The 20,747-nt window shown below is 56.1% G+C and overlaps 8 non-coding genes and 4 pseudogenes across 8 annotated transcripts; all 12 read right to left on the bottom strand.

Annotated features, from left to right (window-relative positions):
* Positions 1–385: 385 nt before the first annotated feature.
* On the bottom strand, positions 386–504 carry LOC146675769 (5S ribosomal RNA). The gene has a single exon (XR_014910917.1). It is a non-coding gene; the product is annotated as a 5S ribosomal RNA (ribosomal RNA).
* Positions 505–2,266: 1,762 nt separating this feature from the next.
* Positions 2,267–2,385, bottom strand: LOC146675768 (5S ribosomal RNA). The gene has a single exon (XR_014910754.1). It is a non-coding gene; the product is annotated as a 5S ribosomal RNA (ribosomal RNA).
* A 1,216-nt stretch (positions 2,386–3,601) lies between these two features.
* LOC146675767 (5S ribosomal RNA) lies at positions 3,602–3,720 on the bottom strand (annotated as a pseudogene).
* Positions 3,721–4,700: 980 nt separating this feature from the next.
* LOC146675766 (5S ribosomal RNA) lies at positions 4,701–4,819 on the bottom strand. The gene has a single exon (XR_014910782.1). It is a non-coding gene; the product is annotated as a 5S ribosomal RNA (ribosomal RNA).
* Positions 4,820–5,680: 861 nt separating this feature from the next.
* LOC146675765 (5S ribosomal RNA) lies at positions 5,681–5,799 on the bottom strand. The gene has a single exon (XR_014911075.1). It is a non-coding gene; the product is annotated as a 5S ribosomal RNA (ribosomal RNA).
* Positions 5,800–6,779: 980 nt separating this feature from the next.
* On the bottom strand, positions 6,780–6,898 carry LOC146675764 (5S ribosomal RNA). Its single transcript, XR_014910817.1, has one exon. It is a non-coding gene; the product is annotated as a 5S ribosomal RNA (ribosomal RNA).
* A 1,568-nt stretch (positions 6,899–8,466) lies between these two features.
* LOC146675763 (5S ribosomal RNA) lies at positions 8,467–8,585 on the bottom strand (annotated as a pseudogene).
* A 2,279-nt stretch (positions 8,586–10,864) lies between these two features.
* On the bottom strand, positions 10,865–10,983 carry LOC146675762 (5S ribosomal RNA). Its single transcript, XR_014910916.1, has one exon. It is a non-coding gene; the product is annotated as a 5S ribosomal RNA (ribosomal RNA).
* A 1,762-nt stretch (positions 10,984–12,745) lies between these two features.
* On the bottom strand, positions 12,746–12,864 carry LOC146675761 (5S ribosomal RNA; annotated as a pseudogene).
* A 1,020-nt stretch (positions 12,865–13,884) lies between these two features.
* LOC146675760 (5S ribosomal RNA) lies at positions 13,885–14,003 on the bottom strand. The gene has a single exon (XR_014911119.1). It is a non-coding gene; the product is annotated as a 5S ribosomal RNA (ribosomal RNA).
* A 1,972-nt stretch (positions 14,004–15,975) lies between these two features.
* On the bottom strand, positions 15,976–16,094 carry LOC146675759 (5S ribosomal RNA). Its single transcript, XR_014910815.1, has one exon. It is a non-coding gene; the product is annotated as a 5S ribosomal RNA (ribosomal RNA).
* A 1,646-nt stretch (positions 16,095–17,740) lies between these two features.
* On the bottom strand, positions 17,741–17,859 carry LOC146675758 (5S ribosomal RNA; annotated as a pseudogene).
* Positions 17,860–20,747: the final 2,888 nt, after the last annotated feature.

The following is a 20,747-nucleotide window of genomic DNA, read 5'->3' as shown; positions in this document are numbered from 1 at the left end:
GTAGGTGGCCTCAGCCAGCAGCCACAGGCCCTCGTGTGGTGTAAGTCGCCTCAGCCAGCAGCCACAGGCCCTGGTGTGGTGTAGGTGGCATCAGCCAGCAGCCACAGGCCCTGGTGTGGTGTAAGTGGCCTCAGCCAGCAGCCACAGGCCCTGGTGTGGTGTAAGTGGCCTCAGCCAGAGCCACAGGCCCTGATGTGGTGTAAGTGGCCCCAGCCGGTCACTCAGGCCCTTGTGTGGTGTAGGTTGCATCAGCTAGCAGCACAAGACATTGGAAAAGAGCCAAAAGCAATGTCGTTAATGTGCCCTCATTAATGGGCAGATGCTTTTGGTCTTTTAATACACCCCTTCTCTGGATCAAAAGCGGTTCAATGACATGAAAATGAAAGGCTTACAGCACCAGGTATTCCCAGGCAGTCTCCCATCCTAGTACTAACCAAGCCCAGCCCTGCTTAGCTTCCGAGATCAGACGAGGTCGGGCGTGCTCAGGGTGGTATGGCCGTAAGCTGCTGGCTCCAGCACAATGTCTCAATTTATGGATTCAAGTGATTAGGTGGCAAGTACCTGAAGTTACGAAGACAATCCTATAACCATACCTGCATGTTTGCATAATACCCTAACCCAAAGGCTCAGTTTGGCATTTATCCAACAGCACAGGCCCTGGATTGTTGAAGATGGCCTCAGGAACCAGCACAGGGCCTGGTGTGTTGTACATGGCCACAGCAAGCAGCACAGGGCCTGGTTTGGTGAAGATGGCCTCGGCCAGAAGCGCAGGGCCTGGTGTGATGTGAGTGGCCTGAGCAAGAGCCACAGGCCCTGGTGTGGTGTAAGTCGCCTCAGCCAGTGCCACAGGCCCTGGTGTGGTGTAAGTGGCCTGAGCAAGAGCCACAGGCCCTGGTGTGGTGTAAGTGGCCTCAGCCAGCAGCCACAGGCCCTGGTGTGGTGTAAGTGGCCTGAGCAAGTGCCACAGGCCCTGGTGTGGTGTAAGTGGCCTAAGCCAGAGCCACAGGCCCTGGTGTGGTGTAAGTGGCCTCAATAGCAAATAAGGCCCTGGTGTGGTGTAAGTGGCCTGAGCAAGAACCACAGGGCCTGGTTTGGTGAAGATGGCCTCGGCCAGAAGCGCAGGGCCTGGTGTAATGTGAGTGGCCTGAGCAAGAGCCACAGGCCCTGGTGTGGTGTAAGTGGCCTCAGCCAGCAGCCACAGGCCCTGGTGTGGTGTAAGTCGCCTCAGCCAGAATCCACAGCCACTGGTGTGGTGTAAGTGGCCTCAGCCAGCAGCAAAAGGGCCCTGGTGTGGTGTAAGTCGCCTCAGCCAGCAGCCACAGGCCCTGGTGTGGTGTAAGTGGCCTCAATAGCAACTAAGGCCCTGGTGTGGTGTAAGTGGCTTCAGCCAGCAGCCACAGGCTCTGGTGTGGTGTAACTGGCCTCAGCCAGCAGCCACAGGCCCTGGTGTGGTGTAAGTGGCCTCAGCCAGCAGCCACAGGCCCTGGTGTGGTGTAAGTGGCCTCAGCCAGTGCCACAGGCCCTGGTGTGGTGTAAGTGGCCTGAGCAAGAGCCACAGGCCCTGGTGTGGTGTAATTGGCCTCAATAGCAACTAAGGCCCTGGTGTGGTGTAGGTGGCCTCAGCCAGCAAATAAGGCCGTGGTGTGGTGTAGGTGGCATCAGCTTGCAGCCACAGGCCCTGGTGTGGTGTAGGTGGCCTCAGCCAGCAGCCACAAGCCCTTGTGTGGTGTAAGTGGCCTCAGCCAGCAGCCACAGGCCCTGGTGTGGTGTAAGTGGCCTCAGCCAGTGCCACAGGCCCTGGTGTGGTGTAAGTGGCCTGAGCAAGAGCCACAGACCATGGTGTGGTGTAATTGGCCTCAATAGCAACTAAGGCCCTGGTGTGGTGTAAGTGGCCTGAGCAAGAGCCACAGACCATGGTGTGGTGTAATTGGCCTCAATAGCAACTAAGGCCCTGGTGTGGTGTAGGTGGCCTCAGCCAGCAGCCACAGGCCCTGGTTTGGTGTAAGTGGCCTCAGCCAGCAGCCACAGGCCCTGGTGTGGTGTAAGTGGCCTCAGCCAGAGCCACAGGCCCTGATGTGGTGTAAGTGGCCCCAGCCGGTCACTCAGGCCCTGGTGTGGTGTAGGTGGCATCAGCTAGCAGCACAAGACATTGGAAAAGAGCCAAAAGCAATGTCGTTAATGTGCCCTCATTAATGGGCAGCTGCTTTTCGTCTTTTAATACACCCCTTCTCTGGATCAAAAGCGGTTCAATGACATGAAAATGAAAGGCTTACAGCACCAGGTATTCCCAGGCAGTCTCCCATCCTAGTACTCACCAAGCCCAGCCCTGCTTAGCTTCCGAGATCAGACGAGGTCGGGAGTGCTCAGGGTGGTATGGCCGTAAGCTGCTGGCTCCAGCACAATGTCTCAATTTATGGATTCAAGTGATTAGGTGGCAAGTACCTGAAGTTACGAAGACAATCCTATAACCATACCTGCATGTTTGCATAATACCCTAACCCAAAGGCTCAGTTTGGCATTTATCCAACAGCACAGGCCCTGGATTGTTGAAGATGGCCTCAGGAACCAGCACAGGGCCTGGTGTGTTGTACATGGCCACAGCAAGCAGCACAGGGCCTGGTTTGGTGAAGATGGCCTCGGCCAGAAGCGCAGGGCCTGGTGTGATGTGAGTGGCCTGAGCAAGAGCCACAGGCCTTGGTGTGGTGTAAGTGGCCTCAGCCAGCAGCCACAGGCCCTGGTGTGGTGTAAGTCGCCTCAGCCAGAAGCCACAGGCACTGGTGTGGTGTAAGTGGCCTCAGCCAGCAGCAAAAGGGCCCTGGTGTGGTGTAAGTGGCCTCAGCCAGCAGCCACAGGCCCTGGTGTGGTGTAGGTGGCCTCAGCCAGCAGCCACAGGCCCTGGTGTGGTGTAAGTGGCCTCAGCCAGCAGCCACAGGCCCTGGTGTGGTGTAAGTGGCCTCAGCCAGTGCCACAGGCCCTGGTGTGGTGTAAGTGGCCTGAGCAAGAGCCACAGGCCCTGGTGTGGTGTAAGTGGCCTGAGCAAGAGCCACAGACCCTGGTGTGGTGTAATTGGCCTCAATAGCAACTAATGCCCTGGTGTGGTGTAGGTGGCCTCAGCCAGCAGCCACAGGCCCTGGTGTGGTGTAAGTGGCCTCAGCCAGCAGCCACAGGCCCTGGTGTGGTGTAAGTGGCCTCAGCCAGTGCCACAGGCCCTGGTGTGGTGTAAGTGGCCTGAGCAAGAGCCACAGGCCCTGGTGTGGTGTAATTGGCCTCAATAGCAACTAATGCCCTGGTGTGGTGTAGGTGGCCTCAGCCAGCAGCCACAGGCCCTGGTGTGGTGTAAGTCGCCTCAGCCAGCAGCCACAGGCCCTGGTGTGGTGTAAGTGGCCTCAGCCAGAGCCACAGGCCCTGATGTGGTGTAAGTGGCCCCAGCCGGTCACTCAGGCCCTTGTGTGGTGTAGGTTGCATCAGCTAGCAGCACAAGACATTGGAAAAGAGCCAAAAGCAATGTCGTTAATGTGCCCTCATTAATGGGCAGATGCTTTTGGTCTTTTAATACACCCCTTCTCTGGATCAAAAGCGGTTCAATGACATGAAAATGAAAGGCTTACAGCACCAGGTATTCCCAGGCAGTCTCCCATCCTAGTACTACCCAAGCGCAGCCCTGCTTAGCTTCCGAGATCAGACGAGGTCGGGCGTGCTCAGGGTGGTATGGCCGTAAGCTGCTGGCTCCAGCACAATGTCTCAATTTATGGATTCAAGTGATTAGGTGGCAAGTACCTGAAGTTACGAAGACAATCCTATAACCATACCTGCATGTTTGCATAATACCCTAACCCAAAGGCTCAGTTTGGCATTTATCCAACAGCACAGGCCCTGGATTGTTGAAGATGGCCTCAGGAACCAGCACAGGGCCTGGTGTGTTGTACATGGCCACAGCAAGCAGCACAGGGCCTGGTTTGGTGAAGATGGCCTCGGCCAGAAGCGCAGGGCCTGGTGTGATGTGAGTGGCCTGAGCAAGAGCCACAGGCCCTGGTGTGGTGTAAGTCGCCTCAGCCAGAAGCCACAGGCACTGGTGTGGTGTAAGTGGCCTCAGCCAGCAGCAAAAGGGCCCTGGTGTGGTGTAAGTGGCCTCAGCCAGCAGCCACAGGCCCTGGTGTGGTGTAGGTGGCCTCAGCCAGCAGCCACAGGCCCTGGTGTGGTGTAAGTGGCCTCAGCCAGCAGCCACAGGCCCTGGTGTGGTGTAAGTGGCCTCAGCCAGTGCCACAGGCCCTGGTGTGGTGTAAGTGGCCTGAGCAAGAGCCACAGGCCCTGGTGTGGTGTAAGTGGCCTGAGCAAGAGCCACAGACCCTGGTGTGGTGTAATTGGCCTCAATAGCAACTAATGCCCTGGTGTGGTGTAGGTGGCCTCAGCCAGCAGCCACAGGCCCTTGTGTGGTGTAAGTGGCCTCAGCCAGCAGCCACAGGCCCTGGTGTGGTGTAAGTGGCTTCAGCCAGAGCCACAGGCCCTGATGTGGTGTAAGTGGCCCCAGCCGGTCACTCAGGCCCTTGTGTGGTGTAGGTTGCATCAGCTAGCAGCACAAGACATTGGAAAAGAGCCAAAAGCAGTGTCGTTAATGTGCCCTCATTAATGGGCAGCTGCTTTTGGTCTTTTAATACACCCCTTCTCTGGATCAAAAGCGGTTCAATGACATGAAAATTAAAGGCTTACAGCACCAGGTATTCCCAGGTAGTCTCCCATCCAAGTACTAACCAAGCCCAGCCCTGCTTAGCTTCCGAGATCAGACGAGGTCAGGAGTGCTCAGGGCGGTATGGCCGTAAGCTGCTGGCTCCAGCACAATGTCTCAATTTATGGATTCAAGTGATTAGGTGGCAAGTACCTGAAGTTACGAAGACAATCCTATAACCATATCTGCATGTTTGCATAATACCCTAACCCAAAGGCTCAGTTTGGCATTTATCCAACAGCACAGGCCCTGGATTGTTGAAGATGGCCTCAGGAACCAGCACAGGGCCTGGTGTGTTGTACATGGCCACAGCAAGCAGCACAGGGCCTGGTTTGGTGAAGATGGCCTCGGCCAGAAGCGCAGGACCTGGTGTGATGTGAGTGGCCTGAGCAAGAGCAACAGGCCTTGGTGTGGTGTAAGTGGCCTCAGCCAGCAGCCACAGGCCCTGGTGTGGTGTAAGTCGCCTCAGCCAGAAGCCACAGGCACTGGTGTGGTGTAAGTGGCCTCAGCCAGAAGCCACAGGCCCTGGTGTGGTGTAAGTCGCCTCAGCCAGAAGCCACAGGCCCTGGTGTGGTGTAAGTGGCCTGAGCAAGAGCCACAGGCCCTGGTGTGGTGTAATTGGCCTCAATAGCAACTAATGCCCTGGTGTGGTGTAGGTGGCCTCAGCCAGCAGCCACAGGCCCTGGTGTGGTGTAAGTCGCCTCAGCCAGCAGCCACAGGCCCTGGTGTGGTGTAAGTGGCCTCAGCCAGAGCCACAGGCCCTGATGTGGTGTAAGTGGCCCCAGCCGGTCACTCAGGCCCTTGTGTGGTGTAGGTTGCATCAGCTAGCAGCACAAGACATTGGAAAAGAGCCAAAAGCAATGTCGTTAATGTGCCCTCATTAATGGGCAGATGCTTTTGGTCTTTTAATACACCCCTTCTCTGGATCAAAAGCGGTTCAATGACATGAAAATGAAAGGCTTACAGCACCAGGTATTCCCAGGCAGTCTCCCATCCTAGTACTACCCAAGCCCAGCCCTGCTTAGCTTCCGAGATCAGACGAGGTCGGGCGTGCTCAGGGTGGTATGGCCGTAAGCTGCTGGCTCCAGCACAATGTCTCAATTTATGGATTCAAGTGATTAGGTGGCAAGTACCTGAAGTTACGAAGACAATCCTATAACCATACCTGCATGTTTGCATAATACCCTAACCCAAAGGCTCAGTTTGGCATTTATCCAACAGCACAGGCCCTGGATTGTTGAAGATGGCCTCAGGAACCAGCACAGGGCCTGGTGTGTTGTACATGGCCACAGCAAGCAGCACAGGGCCTGGTTTGGTGAAGATGGCCTCGGCCAGAAGCGCAGGGCCTGGTGTGATGTGAGTGGCCTGAGCAAGAGCCACAGGCCCTGGTGTGGTGTAAGTCGCCTCAGCCAGAAGCCACAGGCACTGGTGTGGTGTAAGTGGCCTCAGCCAGCAGCAAAAGGGCCCTGGTGTGGTGTAAGTGGCCTCAGCCAGCAGCCACAGGCCCTGGTGTGGTGTAGGTGGCCTCAGCCAGCAGCCACAGGCCCTGGTGTGGTGTAAGTGGCCTCAGCCAGCAGCCACAGGCCCTGGTGTGGTGTAAGTGGCCTCAGCCAGTGCCACAGGCCCTGGTGTGGTGTAAGTGGCCTGAGCAAGAGCCACAGGCCCTGGTGTGGTGTAAGTGGCCTGAGCAAGAGCCACAGACCCTGGTGTGGTGTAATTGGCCTCAATAGCAACTAATGCCCTGGTGTGGTGTAGGTGGCCTCAGCCAGCAGCCACAGGCCCTGGTGTGGTGTAAGTGGCCTCAGCCAGCAGCCACAGGCCCTGGTGTGGTGTAAGTGGCCTCAGCCAGAGCCACAGGCCCTGATGTGGTGTAAGTGGCCCCAGCCGGTCACTCAGGCCCTTGTGTGGTGTAGGTTGCATCAGCTAGCAGCACAAGACATTGGAAAAGAGCCAAAAGCAGTGTCGTTAATGTGCCCTCATTAATGGGCAGCTGCTTTTGGTCTTTTAATACACCCCTTCTCTGGATCAAAAGCGGTTCAATGACATGAAAATTAAAGGCTTACAGCACCAGGTATTCCCAGGCAGTCTCCCATCCAAGTACTAACCAAGCCCAGCCCTGCTTAGCTTCCGAGATCAGACGAGGTCAGGAGTGCTCAGGGTGGTATGGCCGTAAGCTGCTGGCTCCAGCACAATGTCTCAATTTATGGATTCAAGTGATTAGGTGGCAAGTACCTGAAGTTACGAAGACAATCCTATAACCATATCTGCATGTTTGCATAATACCCTAACCCAAAGGCTCAGTTTGGCATTTATCCAACAGCACAGGCCCTGGATTGTTGAAGATGGCCTCAGGAACCAGCACAGGGCCTGGTGTGTTGTACATGGCCACAGCAAGCAGCACAGGGCCTGGTTTGGTGAAGATGGCCTCGGCCAGAAGCGCAGGACCTGGTGTGATGTGAGTGGCCTGAGCAAGAGCAACAGGCCTTGGTGTGGTGTAAGTGGCCTCAGCCAGCAGCCACAGGCCCTGGTGTGGTGTAAGTCGCCTCAGCCAGAAGCCACAGGCACTGGTGTGGTGTAAGTGGCCTCAGCCAGCAGCAAAAGGGCCCTGGTGTGGTGTAAGTGGCCTCAGCCAGCAGCCACAGGCCCTGGTGTGGTGTAGGTGGCCTCAGCCAGCAGCCACAAGCCCTGGTGTGGTGTAATTGGCCTCAGCCAGCAGCCACAGGCCCTGGTGTGGTGTAAGTGGCCTCAGCCAGCAGCCACAGGCCCTGGTGTGGTGTAAGTGGCCTCAGCCAGCAGCCACAGGCCCTGGTGTGGTCTAAGTGGCCTCGGCCAGTGCCACAGGCCCTGGTGTGGTGTAAGTGGCCTGAGCAAGAGCCACAGGCCCTGGTGTGGTGTAAGTGGCCTCAGCCAGTGCCACAGGCCCTGGTGTGGTGTAAGTGGCCTGAGCAAGAGCCACAGGCAATGGTGTGGTGTAAGTGGCCTGAGCAAGAGCCACAGGCCCTGGTGTGGTGTAAGTGGCCTCAGCCAGCAGTCACAGGCCCTGGTGTGGTGTAAGTGGCCTCAATAGCAAATAAGGCCCTGGTGTGGTGTAAGTGGCCTGAGCAAGAACCACAGGGCCTGGTTTGGTGAAGATGGCCTCGGCCAGAAGCGCAGGGCCTGGTGTGATGTGAGTGGCCTGAGCAAGAGCCACAGGCCCTGGTGTGGTGTAAGTGGCCTCAGCCAGCAGCCACAGGCCCTGGTGTGGTGTAAGTCGCCTCAGCCAGAAGCCACAGGCACTGGTGTGGTGTAAGTGGCCTCAGCCAGCAGCAAAAGGGCCCTGGTGTGGTGTAAGACGCCTCAGCCAGCAGCCACAGGCCCTGGTGTGGTGTAGGTGGCCTCAGCCAGCAGCCACAGGCCCTGGTGTGGTGTAAGTGGCCTCAATAGCAACTAAGGCCCTGGTGTGGTGTAAGTGGCTTCAGCCAGCAGCCACAGGCTCTGGTGTGGTGTAACTGGCCTCAGCCAGCAGCCACAGGCCCTGGTGTGGTGTAAGTGGCCTCAGCCAGAGCCACAGGCCCTGATGTGGTGTAAGTGGCCCCAGCCGGTCACTCAGGCCCTGGTGTGGTGTAGGTGGCATCAGCTAGCAGCACAAGACATTGGAAAACAGCCAAAAGCAATGTCGTTAATGTGCCCTCATTAATGGGCAGCTGCTTTTGGTCTTTTAACACACCCCTTCTCTGGATCAAAAGCGGTTCAATGACATGAAAGACTTACAGCACCAGGTATTCCCAGGCAGTCTCCCATCCAAGTACTAACCAAGCCCAGCCCTGCTTAGCTTCCGAGATCAGACGCGGTCGGGCGTGCTCAGGGTGGTATAGACGTAAGCTGCTGGCCCCAGCACAATGTCTCAATTTATGGATTCAAGTGATTAGGTGGCAAGTACCTGAAGTTACGAAGACAATCCTATAACCCTACCTGCATGTTTGCATAATACCCTAACCCAAAGGCTCAGTTTAGCATTTATCCAACAGCACAGGCCCTGGATTGTTGAAGATGGCCTCAGGAACCAGCACAGGGCCTGGTGTGTTGTACATGGCCACAGCTAGCAGCAGAGGGCCTGGTTTGGTGAAGATGGCCTCGGCCAGAAGCGCAGGGCCTGGTGTGATGTGAGTGGCCTGAGCAAGAGCCACAGGCCCTGGTGTGGTGTAGATGGCCTCAGCCAGAGCCACAGGCCCTGGTGTGGTGTAGTTGCCCCCAGCCGGGCAACTCAGGCCCTGGTGTGGTGTAGATTGCCTTAGCCAGAGTCACAGACCCTGGTGGCCTGAGCAAGAGCCACAGGGCCTGGTGTGTTGTACATGGCCACAGCAAGCAGCACAGGGCCTGGTTTGGTGAAGATGGCCTCGGCCAGAAGCGCAGGGCCTGGTGTGATGTGAGTGGCCTGAGCAAGAGCAACAGGCCTTGGTGTGGTGTAAGTGGCCTCAGCCAGCAGCCACAGGCCCTGGTGTGGTGTAAGTCGCCTCAGCCAGAAGCCACAGGCACTGGTGTGGTGTAAGTGGCCTCAGCCAGCAGCAAAAGGGCCCTGGTGTGGTGTAAGTGGCCTCAGCCAGCAGCCACAGGCCCTGGTGTGGTGTAGGTGGCCTAAGCCAGCAGCCACAGGCCCTGGTGTGGTGTAAGTGGCCTCATCCAGCAGCCACAGGCCCTGGTGTGGTGTAAGTGGCCTCAGCCAGTGCCACAGGCCCTGGTGTGGTGTAAGTGGCCTGAGCAAGAGCCACAGACCCTGGTGTGGTGTAATTGGCCTCAGCCAGCAGCCACAGGCCCTGGTGTGGTGTAAGTGGCCTCAGCCAGCAGCAAAAGGGCCCTGGTGTGGTGTAAGTCGCCTCAGCCAGCAGCCACAGGCCCTGGTGTGGTGTAGGTGGCCTCAGCCAGCAGCCACAGGCCCTGGTGTGGTGTAAGTGGCCTCAATAGCAACTAAGGCCCTCGTGAGGTGTAAGTGGCTTCAGCCAGCAGCCACAGGCTCTGGTGTGGTGTAACTGGCCTCAGCCAGCAGCCACAGGCCCTGGTGTGGTGTAAGTGGCCTCAGCCAGCAGCCACAGGCCCTGGTGTGGTGTAAGTGGCCTCAGCCAGTGCCACAGGCCCTGGTGTGGTGTAAGTGGCCTGAGCAAGAGCCACAGACCCTGGTGTGGTGTAATTGGCCTCAGCCAGCAGCCACAGGCCCTGGTGTGGTGTAAGTGGCCTCAGCCAGCAGCAAAAGGGCCCTGGTGTGGTGTAAGTCGCCTCAGCCAGCAGCCACAGGCCCTGGTGTGGTGTAGGTGGCCTCAGCCAGCAGCCACAGGCCCTGGTGTGGTGTAAGTGGCCTCAGCCAGTGCCACAGGCCCTGGTGTGGTGTAAGTGGCCTGAGCAAGAGCCACAGACCCTGGTGTGGTGTAATTGGCCTCAGCCAGCAGCCACAGGCCCTGGTGTGGTGTAAGTCGCCTCAGCCAGAAGCCACAGGCACTGGTGTGGTGTAAGTGGCCTCAGCCAGCAGCAAAAGGGCCCTGGTGTGGTGTAAGTCGCCTCAGCCAGCAGCCACAGGCCCTGGTGTGGTGTAAGTGGCCTCAGCCAGCAGCCACAGGCCCTGGTGTGGTGTAAGTGGCCTCAGCCAGCAGCCACAGGCCCTGGTGTGGTGTAAGTGGCCTCAGCCAGTGCCACAGGCCCTGGTGTGGTGTAAGTGGCCTGAGCAAGAGCCACAGGCCCTGGTGTGGTGTAATTGGCCTCAATAGCAACTAATGCCCTGGTGTGGTGTAGGTGGCCTCAGCCAGCAGCCACAGGCCCTCGTGTGGTGTAAGTCGCCTCAGCCAGCAGCCACAGGCCCTGGTGTGGTGTAGGTGGCATCAGCCAGCAGCCACAGGCCCTGGTGTGGTGTAAGTGGCCTCAGCCAGCAGCCACAGGCCCTGGTGTGGTGTAAGTGGCCTCAGCCAGAGCCACAGGCCCTGATGTGGTGTAAGTGGCCCCAGCCGGTCACTCAGGCCCTTGTGTGGTGTAGGTTGCATCAGCTAGCAGCACAAGACATTGGAAAAGAGCCAAAAGCAATGTCGTTAATGTGCCCTCATTAATGGGCAGATGCTTTTGGTCTTTTAATACACCCCTTCTCTGGATCAAAAGCGGTTCAATGACATGAAAATGAAAGGCTTACAGCACCAGGTATTCCCAGGCAGTCTCCCATCCTAGTACTAACCAAGCCCAGCCCTGCTTAGCTTCCGAGATCAGACGAGGTCGGGCGTGCTCAGGGTGGTATGGCCGTAAGCTGCTGGCTCCAGCACAATGTCTCAATTTATGGATTCAAGTGATTAGGTGGCAAGTACCTGAAGTTACGAAGACAATCCTATAACCATACCTGCATGTTTGCATAATACCCTAACCCAAAGGCTCAGTTTGGCATTTATCCAACAGCACAGGCCCTGGATTGTTGAAGATGGCCTCAGGAACCAGCACAGGGCCTGGTGTGTTGTACATGGCCACAGCAAGCAGCACAGGGCCTGGTTTGGTGAAGATGGCCTCGGCCAGAAGCGCAGGGCCTGGTGTGATGTGAGTGGCCTGAGCAAGAGCCACAGGCCCTGGTGTGGTGTAAGTGGCCTCAGCCAGTGCCACAGGCCCTGGTGTGGTGTAAGTGGCCTGAGCAAGAGCCACAGGCCCTGGTGTGGTGTAAGTGGCCTCAGCCAGCAGCCACAGGCCCTGGTGTGGTGTAAGTGGCCTGAGCAAGTGCCACAGGCCCTGGTGTGGTGTAAGTGGCCTAAGCCAGAGCCACAGGCCCTGGTGTGGTGTAAGTGGCCTCAATAGCAAATAAGGCCCTGGTGTGGTGTAAGTGGCCTGAGCAAGAACCACAGGGCCTGGTTTGGTGAAGATGGCCTCGGCCAGAAGCGCAGGGCCTGGTGTAATGTGAGTGGCCTGAGCAAGAGCCACAGGCCCTGGTGTGGTGTAAGTGGCCTCAGCCAGCAGCCACAGGCCCTGGTGTGGTGTAAGTCGCCTCAGCCAGAATCCACAGCCACTGGTGTGGTGTAAGTGGCCTCAGCCAGCAGCAAAAGGGCCCTGGTGTGGTGTAAGTCGCCTCAGCCAGCAGCCACAGGCCCTGGTGTGGTGTAAGTGGCCTCAATAGCAACTAAGGCCCTGGTGTGGTGTAAGTGGCTTCAGCCAGCAGCCACAGGCTCTGGTGTGGTGTAACTGGCCTCAGCCAGCAGCCACAGGCCCTGGTGTGGTGTAAGTGGCCTCAGCCAGCAGCCACAGGCCCTGGTGTGGTGTAAGTGGCCTCAGCCAGTGCCACAGGCCCTGGTGTGGTGTAAGTGGCCTGAGCAAGAGCCACAGGCCCTGGTGTGGTGTAATTGGCCTCAATAGCAACTAAGGCCCTGGTGTGGTGTAGGTGGCCTCAGCCAGCAAATAAGGCCGTGGTGTGGTGTAGGTGGCATCAGCTTGCAGCCACAGGCCCTGGTGTGGTGTAGGTGGCCTCAGCCAGCAGCCACAAGCCCTTGTGTGGTGTAAGTGGCCTCAGCCAGCAGCCACAGGCCCTGGTGTGGTGTAAGTGGCCTCAGCCAGTGCCACAGGCCCTGGTGTGGTGTAAGTGGCCTGAGCAAGAGCCACAGACCATGGTGTGGTGTAATTGGCCTCAATAGCAACTAAGGCCCTGGTGTGGTGTAAGTGGCCTGAGCAAGAGCCACAGACCATGGTGTGGTGTAATTGGCCTCAATAGCAACTAATGCCCTGGTGTGGTGTAGGTGGCCTCAGCCAGCAGCCACAGGCCCTGGTTTGGTGTAAGTGGCCTCAGCCAGCAGCCACAGGCCCTGGTGTGGTGTAAGTGGCCTCAGCCAGAGCCACAGGCCCTGATGTGGTGTAAGTGGCCCCAGCCGGTCACTCAGGCCCTGGTGTGGTGTAAGTGGCATCAGCTAGCAGCACAAGACATTGGAAAAGAGCCAAAAGCAATGTCGTTAATGTGCCCTCATTAATGGGCAGCTGCTTTTCGTCTTTTAATACACCCCTTCTCTGGATCAAAAGCGGTTCAATGACATGAAAATGAAAGGCTTACAGCACCAGGTATTCCCAGGCAGTCTCCCATCCTAGTACTCACCAAGCCCAGCCCTGCTTAGCTTCCGAGATCAGACGAGGTCGGGAGTGCTCAGGGTGCTATGGCCGTAAGCTGCTGGCTCCAGCACAATGTCTCAATTTATGGATTCAAGTGATTAGGTGGCAAGTACCTGAAGTTACGAAGACAATCCTATAACCATACCTGCATGTTTGCATAATACCCTAACCCAAAGGCTCAGTTTGGCATTTATCCAACAGCACAGGCCCTGGATTGTTGAAGATGGCCTCAGGAACCAGCACAGGGCCTGGTGTGTTGTACATGGCCACAGCAAGCAGCACAGGGCCTGGTTTGGTGAAGATGGCCTCGGCCAGAAGCGCAGGGCCTGGTGTGATGTGAGTGGCCTGAGCAAGAGCCACAGGCCTTGGTGTGGTGTAAGTGGCCTCAGCCAGCAGCCACAGGCCCTGGTGTGGTGTAAGTCGCCTCAGCCAGAAGCCACAGGCACTGGTGTGGTGTAAGTGGCCTCAGCCAGCAGCAAAAGGGCCCTGGTGTGGTGTAAGTGGCCTCAGCCAGCAGCCACAGGCCCTGGTGTGGTGTAGGTGGCCTCAGCCAGCAGCCACAGGCCCTGGTGTGGTGTAAGTGGCCTCAGCCAGCAGCCACAGGCCCTGGTGTGGTGTAAGTGGCCTCAGCCAGTGCCACAGGCCCTGGTGTGGTGTAAGTGGCCTGAGCAAGAGCCACAGGCCCTGGTGTGGTGTAAGTGGCCTGAGCAAGAGCCACAGACCCTGGTGTGGTGTAATTGGCCTCAATAGCAACTAATGCCCTGGTGTGGTGTAGGTGGCCTCAGCCAGCAGCCACAGGCCCTTGTGTGGTGTAAGTGGCCTCAGCCAGCAGCCACAGGCCCTGGTGTGGTGTAAGTGGCCTCAGCCAGAGCCACAGGCCCTGATGTGGTGTAAGTGGCCCCAGCCGGTCACTCAGGCCCTTGTGTGGTGTAGGTTGCATCAGCTAGCAGCACAAGACATTGGAAAAGAGCCAAAAGCAGTGTCGTTAATGTGCCCTCATTAATGGGCAGCTGCTTTTGGTCTTTTAATACACCCCTTCTCTGGATCAAAAGCGGTTCAATGACATGAAAATGAAAGGCTTACAGCACCAGGTATTCCCAGGTAGTCTCCCATCCAAGTACTAACCAAGCCCAGCCCTGCTTAGCTTCCGAGATCAGACGAGGTCGGGCGTGCTCAGGGTGGTATGGCCGTAAGCTGCTGGCTCCAGCACAATGTCTCAATTTATGGATTCAAGTGATTAGGTGGCAAGTACCTGAAGTTACGAAGACAATCCTATAACCATACCTGCATGTTTGCATAATACCCTAACCCAAAGGCTCAGTTTGGCATTTATCCAACAGCACAGGCCCTGGATTGTTGAAGATGGCCTCAGGAACCAGCACAGGGCCTGGTGTGTTGTACATGGCCACAGCAAGCAGCACAGGGCCTGGTTTGGTGAAGATGGCCTCGGCCAGAAGCGCAGGGCCTGGTGTGATGTGAGTGGCCTGAGCAAGAGCAACAGGCCTTGGTGTGGTGTAAGTGGCCTCAGCCAGCAGCCACAGGCCCTGGTGTGGTGTAAGTCGCCTCAGCCAGAAGCCACAGGCACTGGTGTGGTGTAAGTGGCCTCAGCCAGCAGCAAAAGGGCCCTGGTGTGGTGTAAGTGGCCTCAGCCAGCAGCCACAGGCCCTGGTGTGGTGTAGGTGGCCTAAGCCAGCAGCCACAGGCCCTGGTGTGGTGTAAGTGGCCTCATCCAGCAGCCACAGGCCCTGGTGTGGTGTAAGTGGCCTCAGCCAGTGCCACAGGCCCTGGTGTGGTGTAAGTGGCCTGAGCAAGAGCCACAGACCCTGGTGTGGTGTAATTGGCCTCAGCCAGCAGCCACAGGCCCTGGTGTGGTGTAAGTGGCCTCAGCCAGCAGCAAAAGGGCCCTGGTGTGGTGTAAGTCGCCTCAGCCAGCAGCCACAGGCCCTGGTGTGGTGTAGGTGGCCTCAGCCAGCAGCCACAGGCCCTGGTGTGGTGTAAGTGGCCTCAATAGCAACTAAGGCCCTGGTGAGGTGTAAGTGGCTTCAGCCAGCAGCCACAGGCTCTGGTGTGGTGTAACTGGCCTCAGCCAGCAGCCACAGGCCCTGGTGTGGTGTAAGTGGCCTCAGCCAGCAGCCACAGGCCCTGGTGTGGTGTAAGTGGCCTCAGCCAGTGCCACAGGCCCTGGTGTGGTGTAAGTGGCCTGAGCAAGAGCCACAGACCCTGGTGTGGTGTAATTGGCCTCAGCCAGCAGCCACAGGCCCTGGTGTGGTGTAAGTCGCCTCAGCCAGAAGCCACAGGCACTGGTGTGGTGTAAGTGGCCTCAGCCAGCAGCAAAAGGGCCCTGGTGTGGTGTAAGTCGCCTCAGCCAGCAGCCACAGGCCCTGGTGTGGTGTAGGTGGCCTCAGCCAGCAGCCACAGGCCCTGGTGTGGTGTAAGTGGCCTCAGCCAGCAGCCACAGGCCCTGGTGTGGTGTAAGTGGCCTCAGCCAGCAGCCACAGGCCCTGGTGTGGTGTAAGTGGCCTCAGCCAGTGCCACAGGCCCTGGTGTGGTGTAAGTGGCCTGAGCAAGAGCCACAGGCCCTGGTGTGGTGTAAGTGGCCTGAGCAAGAGCCACAGACCCTGGTGTGGTGTAATTGGCCTCAATAGCAACTAATGCCCTGGTGTGGTGTAGGTGGCCTCAGCCAGCAGCCACAGGCCCTGGTGTGGTGTAAGTGGCCTCAGCCAGCAGCCACAGGCCCTGGTGTGGTGTAAGTGGCCTCAGCCAGTGCCACAGGCCCTGGTGTGGTGTAAGTGGCCTGAGCAAGAGCCACAGGCCCTGGTGTGGTGTAATTGGCCTCAATAGCAACTAATGCCCTGGTGTGGTGTAGGTGGCCTCAGCCAGCAGCCACAGGCCCTGGTGTGGTGTAAGTGGCCTCAGCCAGCAGCCACAGGCCCTGGTGTGGTGTAAGTGGCCTCAGCCAGAGCCACAGGCCCTGATGTGGTGTAAGTGGCCCCAGCCGGTCACTCAGGCCCTTGTGTGGTGTAGGTTGCATCAGCTAGCAGCACAAGACATTGGAAAAGAGCCAAAAGCAATGTCGTTAATGTGCCCTCATTAATGGGCAGCTGCTTTTGGTCTTTTAATACACCCCTTCTCTGGATCAAAAGCGGTTCAATGACATGAAAATGAAAGGCTTACAGCACCAGGTATTCCCAGGCAGTCTCCCATCCAAGTACTAACCAAGCCCAGCCCTGCTTAGCTTCCGAGATCAGACGAGGTCAGGAGTGCTCAGGGTGGTATGGCCGTAAGCTGCTGGCTCCAGCACAATGTCTCAATTTATGGATTCAAGTGATTAGGTGGCAAGTACCTGAAGTTACGAAGACAATCCTATAACAATATCTGCATGTTTGCATAATACCCTAACCCAAAGGCTCAGTTTGGCATTTATCCAACAGCACAGGCCCTGGATTGTTGAAGATGGCCTCAGGAACCAGCACAGGGCCTGGTGTGTTGTACATGGCCACAGCAAGCAGCACAGGGCCTGGTTTGGTGAAGATGGCCTCGGCCAGAAGCGCAGGACCTGGTGTGATGTGAGTGGCCTGAGCAAGAGCAACAGGCCTTGGTGTGGTGTAAGTGGCCTCAGCCAGCAGCCACAGGCCCTGGTGTGGTGTAAGTCGCCTCAGCCAGAAGCCACAGGCACTGGTGTGGTGTAAGTGGCCTCAGCCAGCAGCAAAAGGGCCCTGGTGTGGTGTAAGTGGTCTCAGCCAGCAGCCACAGGCCCTGGTGTGGTGTAGGTGGCCTCAGCCAGCAGCCACAAGCCCTGGTGTGGTGTAATTGGCCTCAGCCAGCAGCCACAGGCCCTGGTGTGGTGTAAGTGGCCTCAGCCAGCAGCCACAGGCCCTGGTGTGGTGTAAGTGGCCTCAGCCAGCAGCCACAGGCCCTGGTGTGGTCTAAGTGGCCTCGGCCAGTGCCACAGGCCCTGGTGTGGTGTAAGTGGCCTGAGCAAGAGCCACAGGCCCTGGTGTGGTGTAAGTGGCCTCAGCCAGTGCCACAGGCCCTGGTGTGGTGTAAGTGGCCTGAGCAAGAGCCACAGGCAATGGTGTGGTGTAAGTGGCCTGAGCAAGAGCCACAGGCCCTGGTGTGGTGTAAGTGGCCTCAGCCAGCAGTCACAGGCCCTGGTGTGGTGTAAGTGGACTGAGCAAGTGCCACAGGCCCTGGTGTGGTGTAAGCGGCCTAAGCCAGAGCCACAGGCCCTGGTGTGGTGTAAGTGGCCTCAATAGCAAATAAGGCCCTGGTGTGGTGTAAGTGGCCTGAGCAAGAACCACAGGGCCTGGTTTGGTGAAGATGGCCTCGGCCAGAAGCGCAGGGCCTGGTGTGATGTGAGTGGCCTGAGCAAGAGCCACAGGCCCTGGTGTGGTGTAAGTGGCCTCAGCCAGCAGCCACAGGCCCTGGTGTGGTGTAAGTCGCCTCAGCCAGAAGCCACAGGCACTGGTGTGGTGTAAGTGGCCTCAGCCAGCAGCAAAAGGGCCCTGGTGTGGTGTAAGACGCCTCAGCCAGCAGCCACAGGCCCTGGTGTGGTGTAGGTGGCCTCAGCCAGCAGCCACAGGCCCTGGTGTGGTGTAAGTGGCCTCAATAGCAACTAAGGCCCTGGTGTGGTGTAAGTGGCTTCAGCCAGCAGCCACAGGCTCTGGTGTGGTGTAACTGGCCTCAGCCAGCAGCCACAGGCCCTGGTGTGGTGTAAGTGGCCTCAGCCAGAGCCACAGGCCCTGATGTGGTGTAAGTGGCCCCAGCCGGTCACTCAGGCCCTGGTGTGGTGTAGGTGGCATCAGCTAGCAGCACAAGACATTGGAAAACAGCCAAAAGCAATGTCGTTAATGTGCCCTCATTAATGGGCAGCTGCTTTTGGTCTTTTAACACACCCCTTCTCTGGATCAAAAGCGGTTCAATGACATGAAAGACTTACAGCACCAGGTATTCCCAGGCAGTCTCCCATCCAAGTACTAACCAAGCCCAGCCCTGCTTAGCTTCCGAGATCAGACGCGGTCGGGCGTGCTCAGGGTGGTATAGACGTAAGCTGCTGGCCCCAGCACAATGTCTCAATTTATGGATTCAAGTGATTAGGTGGCAAGTACCTGAAGTTACGAAGACAATCCTATAACCCTACCTGCATGTTTGCATAATACCCTAACCCAAAGGCTCAGTTTAGCATTTATCCAACAGCACAGGCCCTGGATTGTTGAAGATGGCCTCAGGAACCAGCACAGGGCCTGGTGTGTTGTACATGGCCACAGCTAGCAGCAGAGGGCCTGGTTTGGTGAAGATGGCCTCGGCCAGAAGCGCAGGGCCTGGTGTGATGTGAGTGGCCTGAGCAAGAGCCACAGGCCCTGGTGTGGTGTAGATGGCCTCAGCCAGAGCCACAGGCCCTGGTGTGGTGTAGTTGCCCCCAGCCGGGCAACTCAGGCCCTGGTGTGGTGTAGATTGCCTTAGCCAGAGTCACAGACCCTGGTGGCCTGAGCAAGAGCCACAGGCCCTGGTGTGGTGTAAGTGGCCTCAGCCAGAGCCACAGGCCCTGGTGTGGTGTAGGTGGCCTCAGCCGGCAACTCAGACCCTGTTGGGGTGTAACTAGCCTCTCTGTCCAAAATGTGAACATTGGCATCCTCGAAAGAGTGTCCTTTATCCTTAAGATGCAGATGGACTGCTGAGTCTTGTCCTGTGGAGGTGGCTCTTCTGTGTTGTGCCATGCGCTTGTGGCTGTTTGGTCTCTCCAATGTAGAGGTCTGGGCATTCCTTGCTGCACTGTACCGCATACACCACATTGTTAAGTCTGTGTTTTGGCGTTTTGTCTTTCGGGTGAACCAGTTTTTGTCTGAGCGTGTTGCTGGGTCTGAAATGCACTGGGATGTCATGCTTGGAGAAAACTCTCCTGAGTTTTTCTGATACACCGGCTACATAGGGGATGACAATGTTGTTGCGTCTGTCTTTCTTATCCTCCCTCGCTGGTGTCTGGTCTTCTTTTCTGTGCCTCTTTGCTGACTTTAAGAACGCCCATTTAGGATAGCCGCACGTTTTGAGTGCTTCCTTTACATGTGTGTGTTCCTTCTTTTTTCCTTCAGGCTTAGAGGGAAAATGTTCTGCCCGGTGGTGTAGGGTCCTAATTACTCCAAGTTTGTGTTCCAGAGGGTGATGGGAGTCAAAGAGGAGGTACTGGTCCGTGTGTGTGGGCTTCCAGTAAACTTCGATGTTGAGGTTGCCATTCTCTTCAATGTGCACAGCGCAGTCCAGGAAAGGCAAACAGTTGTCCTTTGTGTCTTCCCTGGTGAACTTGATGTTTTTATCCACAGCGTTAATGTGCGCAGTGAAGGATTCCACTTCTTGTGTCTTGATTTTGACCCAGGTGTCGTCTACATATCTGTACCAGTGGCTGGGTACTCTTCCTTTGAAAGAGCCAAGAGCCTTCCTTTCCACTTCTTCCTAAGGTTGGCTACAATAGGTGACACGGGGGAGCCCATAGCACAGCCATGTTTTTGTCTGTAAAAGCCTTCGTTGTATTTGAAATATGTAGTGGTGAGGCAGGGGTCTAACAGTGTGCAAATCTGATCGGGTGTGAAGTTGGTCCTGTCCTCCAAGGAACTGTCTTCTTGTAGTCGTTTTCTGACAGTCTCCACGGCCTCTGTGGTGGGTATGCAAGTGAAGAGAGAGACTACATCAAAGGACACCATGGTTTCATCTAGATTCAGGGTAAGTTTCTGGACCTTGTCGGTGAAATCGGTGGAGTTCTTGGTGTGGGGTGTTCGCCACGAGAGGAGCAAGGATGGTAGCAAGGTGTTTAGCAATGTTATAAGTGGCTGAGTTTATGCTACTGACTATGGGTCTGAGTGGGACAGCTTCCTTGTGGATTTTAGGAAGTCCGTAAATGCAGGGTATGGCATCCCCTGGGTAAAGGCGGTGATATGTAAGGCGGTCAATAATTTTGTCCTTTTCAAAGTCTTGAAGGCAAGCTATAACTTTCTTTTTGTAGCTGCTTGTGGGGTCTCGCTTTAAGGCTTCATAGGTATTGTTGTCACTGAGGAGAGTAGTGATCTTTGTATGGTGATCTGTAGTGTTTAGGACCACGGTGCATCTTCCCTTATCAGCTGGTAAAACAGTGATGTTGTGGTCTTTGCTCAGGGAAGCGACGGCCTTCTTTTCCTGTATTGTGAGGTTGGATGGATCCAACCTCCCAATACCTCACAATACAGGAAAAGAAGGTCGTCGCTTCATTCTTTCTCCCTGTCCTATCCCCCAGTCATGTCTGTCCTGTCTTTAAAAAACGAAAATAAAATAAATACATAATCATAATAAAGGTCAATCAAATGGACCAATATGGCAAGGCCATGATGATCCACTTGGTAAAGTAAATCCAGTTGGCAGTTGTGCAGACAGGTTGTGATATTTTACAACAAGGCATGTCAATACTAAATGTGTGTTTTGTCTAACCAAATCACATTCAAATGACTTACATTCTTAAGTATGCTTCAGTGGTTATGTAAATGTTTTATCTCATGACCAAGAACAGCAGTATTTATGACTGACAAAACTGACAATAACATCTGTGGGGGAAAAAAAGTTAAGTTGGATATTTGTTTCATTGAGCACTTTTTCATAAGAGCACATGTATTCCTGACCATGTAGCAGTTTTCAGTGTTGTAAACACTGCAAGATCGATGTGGTTTTTAGTATACTTACCTAAATTATACCTGCCATTCTTTCATTTAGACACTATAGGTAAGTGTAGCAACTGACAATTTTGGGGAGTTGAGCAGAACAGTTAATGAATTTTCTCCCCACTGCTACAAAGTGTTTGCTCATAAGGCGCTGCATGATAATTGAGTATTCTAATATTGCATTGTATACAATTCATATTTTCATTTTTAAAAACCCTAAAAACAACAGTCAAGCCTGCCTTTTAATTGTGGGGTGATCA

Source organism: Rhamphochromis longiceps, linkage group LG3 (genome assembly GCF_057381845.1).
Source record: "Rhamphochromis longiceps isolate RC_006_pf linkage group LG3, R_longiceps_female_GT1.1, whole genome shotgun sequence".
NCBI classification, from domain to species: Eukaryota; Metazoa; Chordata; class Actinopteri; order Cichliformes; family Cichlidae; genus Rhamphochromis; species Rhamphochromis longiceps.
The sequence above is the reverse complement of the archived record's forward strand: the minus strand, read 5'-3'. Positions and strand labels throughout refer to the sequence as shown.